This window comes from Eucalyptus grandis, chromosome 2, assembly GCF_016545825.1.
Source record: "Eucalyptus grandis isolate ANBG69807.140 chromosome 2, ASM1654582v1, whole genome shotgun sequence".
NCBI lineage: Eukaryota > Viridiplantae > Streptophyta > Magnoliopsida > Myrtales > Myrtaceae > Eucalyptus > Eucalyptus grandis.
The window spans coordinates 44,015,326-44,025,294 of NC_052613.1; the positions used below are offsets into that span (position 1 = coordinate 44,015,326).

Consider the following 9,969-nt stretch of genomic DNA (forward strand, 5'->3'; position numbering starts at 1 on the left):
GACTGCCCTCGTGATGCGCACATTCATTCCTAGCGTTTAACCACGGGGGAATGAATCGAATCGAATGCGGTAAAACTCCAACGGCTCGCCTTCGATTCTGTCCTTCGCTTGTCAAATACTCTCTGCTTCAGGACAAAGTGACAAGAGAGAATAATTCCTCTAGCTGTTGCCACGTAATGCTCCAAGACAAAGGAACCGTGATCGATAATCAAACTTCTTTTCTTGTCATTCCCATTTGACGTGTATAGGAAAGCTACGAGCGACAGTGGGACTCGCATGACAAAGGTGTCGGATCGGCTCCGAACGGAACTGAACTTCAACGGATCGCAATTCGAGTTTGGACTGCAATTGCGTTTAATCGTTCGGGTTCGAATTTGAATGGAATAGGTAGAAATGGGATTAGAAAGTCCTACAGATATCCTCAATTCCATGATTTATATGGTACAATCTAAGATAGAATTGAAAAGTACTTGGAAATCTCACGTGCCTAGATTTTCAGATTTCGCCCTTAAGTTTTTCCACCAATGTCTCCCTTCAACTTAGGTTTGTCTCCTTCATTGCTAGTTTTGCCATCTCCACCTCTAGGTTGTAGTCCTTGCTTAGCTTCCATAGCGTCGAAGGCAATTCGACGGCCACAGCATACTCCCTGCTCTCAGCAGTCTCATGAAGTGAGCGAGGGAGGTAGCGGGGTATGGCTGATATGGTAGACAAGGCAATGGAGGTCGATGCAAAGGTGAAGAGTGGTGACGGGGTGATAGACATCGCATGCGAAGCTTTGACGCCACTTGACATTGAAGCCAATGAGTTTGGGCGGTGAGGGGCGGTGAGGAGGTGGATGGAGATCCCCTAGTGGATGATGCTAGGCTAGCAAGATGCCTTTGTCATGGACGAGGATCTCAAAGGATTTGGTGCACTGTGAAGAGATTGACTTTGCGATGATGATAGCTTTGTGATGTATAACTTCTTTTCACCTTCAATCGTCATAACACGATCAATTAGTTGACAATTATAATTAGTAGTAGTTGGCAGGCAATAAGGATGATTGTGAAAGTGATGACAATAGGTTGATGTTAGTCCTCATGTGGTGGCTAGCAAAATAATATCGAATATGTCTCTCCATTACTTCATCCTCCAAAGATAACATGTTGTATTATTGCATTATTTAAAAAAAAATTATTCCAACTTGGGTTTATTACATTCTCTTTTTGGATTTTTTATCCAATTATTTATTTGGATATATTCAGGTTTATTTGGTTTGAGACGTTGCCAAGTAGTGAATTAGGTAATTTGTTATTTTATCCATACTTAAATTTGTACTGCTATATCTACTAAATGAGTCTTCATTGTCCACAGTCAAAACCCCTTTTAATATTATGAGAAACTTTCTTTTTATTAAAATATTTTCTATGAAATTGAGTTGATCGAAGCTATATAGCCTTGGCTACGAAGGCTCGGAACAAAAGTCACTTGTTTGCCAAGAAGCGGTCCGACCGGATAGGTTGAAACCGATAATTTATCTCGTGAATAGTGTCTATTTGACAATTATTTTATATGCAGGTCTGGATTTTCTCCTAAAAAAAAATATTTAGAAATTATGGAATTTTATCAACACGGGGACCGGCGGATCCAACATACCTTGACAAACCCAACATCAGCATTAATTCTTTTGTCTTATTACAAACGACCTCCTTTATTTGTAGAATTCTCACGGTGTGCATTGCCAAATCGAAGAGTATATGTATAAAATTTTTTTCCAACACATCCAAATACATGTGTTTATTCTAACTTTCTAAGACATATACTCTTCCCTTCTCTTTTTCTACGAGCACCCATTAATTGTTCAGAAATGGCATTCTTCACAACTGCACCTTTGAATTGTTCTGTTCGGATGTCTAGTCGCAATTTATAGAGACATAAATATAAGCATCAAAGGTCAAAGCTACGTCAATGAAGATTTCTAATCTTCATCGGTGCTCGTTGAGAAGTTGGGTTCACGTTAATTAATCTCAGCTGTTATGAATGGACGTAAAAATGGTGAAATTTATTCCGCCTACCTAGGAGGCTATGATTCGATCATCGAATTCTTTTCTTATTGCATAATAAGGCCACTTAATCTAATGGTTCAACAATAGCAATTTGTTTTGCGATGGTTATTTGAATTTTTTTGTAGCCGTTACCATGTTTATCTAAAAGTATCCAAATTTTGGCCATGGGGTTTGAAGTTTGAAAATCTGAAGCCAAGACAAATGCCAAAAAGAATTAAAAAAAAAAAAAAACAATAGAAAAGAAGAACTATAAGAGGAGGAAAAAGATGAGAAAAGCGCGCATAGAGACTTCCCGGAAATGCATTCCTTTACGACGGTAGGGTGCGCACTGCGCATCCAGCTCATCATAGCCATTAGCCACCGCCCCCAAATAAAACAAAGAAATAAAAAGAAAATAGAAATAGACCGGAGGGCGGAAAAAGAAGAAAGAAAATCGAAAAAGAGCAAAAAGGGCAAAAAAAAAAAAGGGGATTAAAAAAGAAGAAGGGGAGAGGGGAGAGGGGAGAGGAGAGAGCAGAGAAGCAGTGGTGGTTAAAATAAAATAAAAAATAATTAAAAAGATCTAGTAAAAACGAAGAGGAGTACACACTTAAAACTGAATACACTGCAGCACACAACACTCTCCCTCTCCTCTCCCTCTCCCTCCCTCCGCGCACTGTCGGAGATTATTTATTTATTTATTTATTTATTTCATTATTAGTAATGTGATTATTATAAACAGAGAGCCAAAAAGAAGAGCCAGGGCCAGAGCCAGCAGCCAGCAGCTTTCTACTCTCTCTCTCTCTGCACTCTCTGCTAATCTCAAAATCTCCTCCTCTTCCTCCCCACCCCACCCCACCCCAGTCTTGTCAGTGTCCTCTAAGCCCAGATTTGAATCCACGTTTTAGAGAGAGAAAACACGCCCAGAATCTCTCTCTCTCCCTCTCATCGCCATTCCCCTTTTCCTCTTGCTTCCCCCTACTCTCTCTCTCTCTCTAGAACGCACTCGCCTTCTGCCTGCGCGGATATCATCTCTCTCTCTTGCCTTCGCTGCCGTCGAAACCCTAGTGGATGGATCTTTGGTGAGTTCGGGAGGAGCATTGATCAGATCGGGGCGATGGCGGAGGCGTCCGGCGACGGGGAGCGCCCGCGGAGCTCCCCTCCGGCACCGGCGGCGGCGGCGGCGGCGGCGGCAGCAACGGCAGGGCGGATGCCCCCACGCCCCTCGCCGTGTCGGCCTCCTTCAAGGAGGGACGCAGCAGCTCCCGCAGGCGGACCGCGGTCCGCCCCAGCTTCGACGCCGACAACGAGTTCATCACCTTGCTCCACGGCTCAGATCCTGTCAAGCTCGAGCTCAATCGGCTCGAGAATGAAGTTAGAGGTGCGAATGCCGTTGGATCCGGCGGCCCCGCGCGGGATTCTTGAGCTGATTCGCCGTGCTTCGCTGCTGAGTTCCCTTTGTTGCGTTTTTTCACTGTGCGTGCGTGCGTGTGGCTTGATGGGGTTTCAGATAAGGACAGAGAGCTAGGGAGGCGCAAGCGGAGATCAAGGCTCTCAGGTTGTCTGAGCGGCTCAGAGAGAAGGCTGTTGAAGAGGTGATATCTCCTGGAGTTTCGCTTGTTTTCTATCGCCATTTTTTGATACGGCGAAACTGTGTCGTATATATATTCTGTTAAGTTCATATGGGCTCCGATAGTAATTGTAGTTGTTTTTTTAATTTAGAGCGAATTACTGGGAACTATCTTAACGTCCTTGATGTGGCTACTGAAGTATGTGGTCGGTGCATTTATTTCTTCACATTGTGAAGTGAATCATGTCCCTAAGATATTATGAAGGCAAGATTCTCGCTTCATTTGCCCGCCTGCCGCCTGATTGCTCTGCCGATTTTGTCAGCATATTTTTGGATTTTAGATTCTTCTTGGTCAATGCTGCTACCCTGCAGCTCGGTAGATGTCGGCGGGCACATTCATGGGGGAATGTCTTACTTATCTGTTTTGGGATAAAATCTATGTGCGATTGTTATGTGGATATTTGACATTAGATCATGCATTAAATAGTTTGGGATATATGGCACTTTAAAAAGTTTCATTTCTTGGTATTAATGCACATCTCCATATTTAAATGCGGCCAATAATAGTATTTTCTTCCTTGTACATGTATTGTGTTAATAGAGGGTGTTCCCTTTTTTTTTTTTTGGGGTCATAGAGGGCATTCCTGTTTGAAAGGCCATTTCGGGGCAGTTTTTGTCAGATGGAGAGTTTGGTTATTGGAGTGTCAACATATGCATAAAACGAGTGCTTTTGACACCAGAACTCTAATGGACCTGTGGGCATGCAAGGACCAATAGAATCATAATTTGTACTAGTAATGAAAATCGGTTGACACCCCAATCAAGTATGAGATAAGAGATACCCTTAAGGTGGTTTATTAGGAGAATGGGTAATTTTAAAGATGATACAACTTGATAATGTGACTTTGGGTCGTGCAGAAATGTTGGTAGACACACTAAGGCGCCCTTAGCATCTGGATCTAGATAACGCAGCCCTTGATGGGGTGCATTGTTTAAGAGAACCCATATGGCTTATCCCGCAGTATGAAAGAAGCTGAACTTTTGTTATTGTTATTTTGTAAGGGTAAAACGATATTAACATGTTACCATGGATATTCTTAACATTATCTTTTCTATTTGTATTTCTTTTTATTTCTTTGGTAGTAAGCAAAATAAACATTGACTTTGCTCTCTCTCTCTCTCTCTGTCTCTGTCTCTGTCTCTGTCTCTGTGCAGCTCACTGAGGAACTGTCTAAGGTGGAAGAGAAGCTCAAGTTGACTGAGAAGCTCCTTGAAAAGTACCTACTGAAACTTTTCTTCTGTTTTGGCCAATGTACTAAAATATATTTACACACCCTTCTCTGTGCCTTCTCATCAAGCTATTTGCTTCTTTAATTGAACAACAGAATTTGGAAATTAAGAAAATTAATGAAGAGAAGAAGGCGTCCATGGTAGCTCAATTTGCAGCTGAAGCCACTTTCAAGGGTTCACGCTGCTCAGAAGGATGACGACATGCCTCCCATTGAGGCCATTCTTGCTCCTTTGGAGGCTGGAGCTGCTTGCAAAGCAGGAGGTAGTGACTCTCCATAATGTAATTAACCATTTCAAAGTAAAAGTTACCACTTGATGGAAGCCGGTGATCTGACAATTTCATCTCTTGCCTCATCTCTATGCAGATTGCGAAGCTTCAAGATGATAACAAGGCTTTAGATCGTCTTACTAAATTCAAAGAAGCAGCTTTACTGGAAGCTGAGAGGACTGTTCAGGTGGCCTTAGCTAAGGCCTCCATGGTGGATGATCTCCAAAATAAGAATCAAGAATTGATGAAACAAATTGAAATTTGCCAGGTTGGATTGGCTGCTGGATTTTGAGTACTTTATCAGAACTTGGGTTTGATTCTCAGAACTTATCCAAAATTATTTCTCAAACTCGCCCTCTCTTCTTGAACCAGGAAGAAAATAAAATTTGACAGACTGCACAGGCAAAAGGTTGCTGAGGTTGAAAAGCTTACACAGACTGTAAGGGAGCTGGAAGAGGCTGTTCTGGCTGGCAAGGTGCAGCTGCAAATGCTGTGGGTGGGATTATCAACGCAAAGTGCAAGAAATGAATGTAATTACTTTGGATTGTCGCATGCACAGCTAGATAATTTTGATTGAGTGAATATGTTGTATTTCAGTTCTTATTCTGATAATATGTTTTTCCAGGAAGAAAGGAGAACCCTTGACAGGGAGTTGGCCCGAGCAAAGGTCACTGCAAACAGAGTGGCCACTGTGGTGGCAAATGAGTGGAAAGATGCCAATGACAAAGTAATGCCTGTTAAGCAATGGCTTGAAGAACGAAGATTCTTGCAGGTAATTCTTATGCCATCTTAATTAGTGGCATTGAAGGCCCCTAGCTACCATTTCTTGCTTCTGGGGAGTTAATATGTTGCGCACGTTCCGTTCTCAAAAGTTTGTGTTGCTATATGAGTTTTACAGGGAGAAATGCAGCAACTTCGCGATAAACTTGCTATAACTGAGAGAGCAGCAAGATCCGAGGCTCTTTTAAAGGTACTACTTGTCTTGCATTTATAGCTGTTGTACTTGCGTGGATTTTTTGAAGGGTCTGAAGTCTCATCTTCCACATATTCAGGGAGAGATATCAGTCGAGGCTCAAAGTAATTGAGGAGAGCGAAGGGGATCATCAGGCAGCAATAATCGTAGTGCATTAGAGAGGAGCATGAGCAATGGCCTCCGGCGCAGTCTCTTGGTGGGGCTGATAACGTTTCTAGGCTTACTGCAAGTGGACTCTTATCTAGGAAATCAGCTTCGCAATCAAAATCTTTTCTTCTGGTGCTACTACGTATTAAAACATGCCAAAGGAACATCAAGGTCATTTGATGGTGGCACAAGATCTTTAGACAGGGGTAAAGTACTTTCCAATGGAACTGGTGCAAATTACTCTCCAAACCAGTCATGTGATGTGACCAAGGAGGGTGAAGAAAATGACTTCTCAAAGGGAAACTCTGATAATAACTCAAATGAATTTGCTCCAGTGGAGACTCGAGACTCTGTTCCTGGGGTGTTATATGACATTTTACAAAAAGAAGTTGTAGCTTTAAGGAAAGCTGGTCACGAGAAAGATCAAAGCATCAAGGACAAGGATGATGCAATAGAGGTTGATAATTTGTCAAACTTTTTCACAATATTCTACAGTTTTATTTTTCAGTGTATTATCGGTGTAATTTCCTACACTGCAGATGCTTGCTAAAAAAGTAGAAACTCTAACCAAGGCCATGGAGGTTGAAGCAAAGAAGATGAGAAGGGAAGTAGCTGCGATGGAGAAGGAAGTTGCTGCTATGCGGGTAGAGAAGGACCATGAAAGTAGATCGAAAAGGTTTAGCAATCAGAAGAATGCTATTGGCAGTTCTCAACTGCTAACGGGAAGGTAACTTAACGAAACCGGCTCTAATTCTGAATGAAGTTACATTATGATCTCTGAGGAATAGTTGACGTCCTATTTATACTTGTATGAAAGATAATTAGGTGAAGTTCCCAAGTAGAAAGGTGCAGAGCCTTGGTTTTTTGCCTTGGTTTGTTTTTTATGCTTTAGATGTTCTTGAGTTGATAGGAGTAATTCCTCTCCCATAAAATATTGTTACGTTCCTAGTGCCTACTTGGTACTCTATTGACAAATGCCTTTTTTTTTTTTTTCACCCAAAGAATCTCAGGTCTGCTCCACTGAGTTTATAGGACTTTATAAAAATTTTATTATGTATTTGAGGTGGACCAAACAAGATATTTATTGTCTGTATCTGAGTTAAGCTTAGTATTTCATGGTGTATAAAAGTTGCTCGTAGACATGAAGGACAATGCACCAACTTGGTGTCTTATCAGTTGTCATGTTTGGTTGCATGTCAAAACTCATGTGGACTTTATTCTTCTTGTCACATGAAGAAAACACATCAGTGTCATTGTGTCAAAACTCATAAATACTTGGTTTTCTATCTGATATTTATACTAGAGAACTAATCCTGTTGGGTTTTTTGGTTGTCAACATATGGAAATCATTCTCTTTCTGTCTCCTTTGTTGAGCCTCTACCTTGATCCTTCAACTCTTTGTACTTTTTGAACTTTATATTTGAAGCCCCGTAGTGGTGCTTGGTCAAAAGTGTCACGTCCTTGTAAGGTTGTCATGTTCAGGTTAAGATCATGACCCTGTCTGATATCACATTCTTTCTTCTGGGGTTCAATGTCACGTCTGTCAATGTCTAGTAACCATATCTTGGGTGCCTAGCAAGGGGGAAAACCTTCACCTCTTTCTGAAAAAGGAAAGACACTCATCCATCTATAGATCTTAGTCTTAGATAAATTGGTGGTATGGTAAAGGGCTCTTTTTTACCTTGTCCATCTAGCTCATTCTATGATGAAGTGTTTATCTTTCTGCTGTTCAAAATAACCTTATTGTAAAGTACTTATATTTTTCTCAGATATATTTATTTGACATTTACATTAATGGAAGCATTAAAACATTAAATTTCGGCTTTCTGGCTAGGATCCTTTTATGCTTGGAGGAGTCCACATCAGTATGTACACACGTTGCCTATAACTTATTGAAATGTCGAAATACATAGCGCATCCCCTTTTTATGGTCTGCTTTTATGTTCGCTTCCGAATGCATCTCTAGCTAGGGTACAACAAACTATGGTCAAACAAAATGTAGTACTTAGAACTCCTTCCCGACCCCAAAATAACATATGCATGGTAGGCTGCTTGGTTGTAATCTAACTCACCGAGCTTGTGGTTTGCCTTCTCAGAAACAAACTGTGCAGAAACATTCAACTTCTATACAAAGCTGACAATCTTGTATTTGTACCTTCATAGTGAAATGCAAGTTATGTTCGATCATACTTGCCAGTTGAAATTTTACTTGCACAAATCTCTAGCCTTGAGTCTGTTTTAGTCTGACCAATCAGGCGAGACCAAAATTTAGTCACACCTTATTTGGCGATATTTTTCCAATTCCAAGCAAGCCTAAATAAGTTTGAAAGGATTTGGCATTGCCCATCTTTACCTTATATGTTTGCATGTAGGTTTTTGTACTTGTCAAGGTGTCAGATCAATTCGTTTCCTTAGTCGCGGTGTCAGCCTTACATTCAACTAATTATTTCCTTTCTTCACTCCTCTATTTGTATTTTTCCCCTGAATATATCTAGTCTGGAATCCGTTTCTTCCCTGTATAGCCATGGCATTGACAAATACTCATCGTTGTGCAGGAATGTGGCTCGAACTGGGTTAACACGCAGCACCCAATAACCAGATGCCCAAATACCCAAATGCAAGAGATGTAAGGAACATGTTGGCATAAGCTATGTTTGTGAGTTCCTTGATTTTTTTCTTTTATTATTCGTCGACCCCTTTAGAGGTTGATTATAAGATTGTAAGTTTGTAACTGTCATGCCGGTGCCATTGTCTCTATAGAATTTGGTAAAGTGTAGGAGGGTCATAAAGAGATCAAAACAGAAAATCATATTCGTGTGCTTCTAACTTAGAATGTTATTCATCTGCTTAGAGAATCAGACAGAAGGACAAAGGCATTGATGCTGGGCTAACCTTTATCAGGTTTTGAGTGGCAGTGGTTGTGTTGTTTTATGGGTAGCTTTCTGGCCTTCATTTTCCATCAGTTGACATAATTTTTATATTTTTGTCTGGGAGCAGTTTGTATATGTAATCAATCAGCGAGTACTGCGATTGTTGTCCATTATGTTTGTTAATATTCTTGTAATCAGATGTTTAACAGTCAAGTTGTTTCTTTTTTTTTCTGCACTTTCTAGCAGGTTTACTAATTTATGATTATGTTTGGAGGTGCATTTCTGCCTTTGTCAAGCATGTTTTGGATTCTCGTTTGTCTTCAGGGAAAACTAATGAGAATTGACGAGATGATAATCTATTTTTGCATCCTTGGTGGCAAACATTAAGTATGGTGGAATCGGAAGCAATCTACTCTGATCCAGCGATGCCCTTCTGTGATACCAAAAATGGATAGATGAAGTTGGAGGACTTAGCTGAGTAACGACTGTTGATATAAACAAGAAGAAATTACTGGGCAAATTTTAATGGCCCCTCATGAGATGTCTAGCTAACATTTTGGCACGTGATGCTAAGGGGAAAGTGTCACGTGCCATAGTATTTGGTATTGAAGTTTAGAAAGTAGATTTTGGGATTGGAGTCACTTTCTCGCTTGGTTGTCGACAGCCTTCGTTTCGACAGAATCTTTTGAAGCTTAGCGGAGTAGAAAATGATGATTGATGGTGAACGTTACCACTTAGTCTTGACTAAAATATGTCTCTTTACCTATTCGTTGTGCTTATGTCATGCACAACAAGAGCACATCTAAAGAAGTCATCCCCGTCCAGTC

General features: G+C 40.9%; 2 pseudogenes; both read left to right on the top strand.

Annotated features, from left to right (window-relative positions):
• The first annotated feature begins 691 nt into the window (after positions 1-691).
• On the top strand, positions 692-4,968 carry LOC120290741 (annotated as a pseudogene).
• Positions 4,969-5,021: 53 nt separating this feature from the next.
• Positions 5,022-9,374, top strand: LOC120290919 (annotated as a pseudogene).
• Positions 9,375-9,969: the final 595 nt, after the last annotated feature.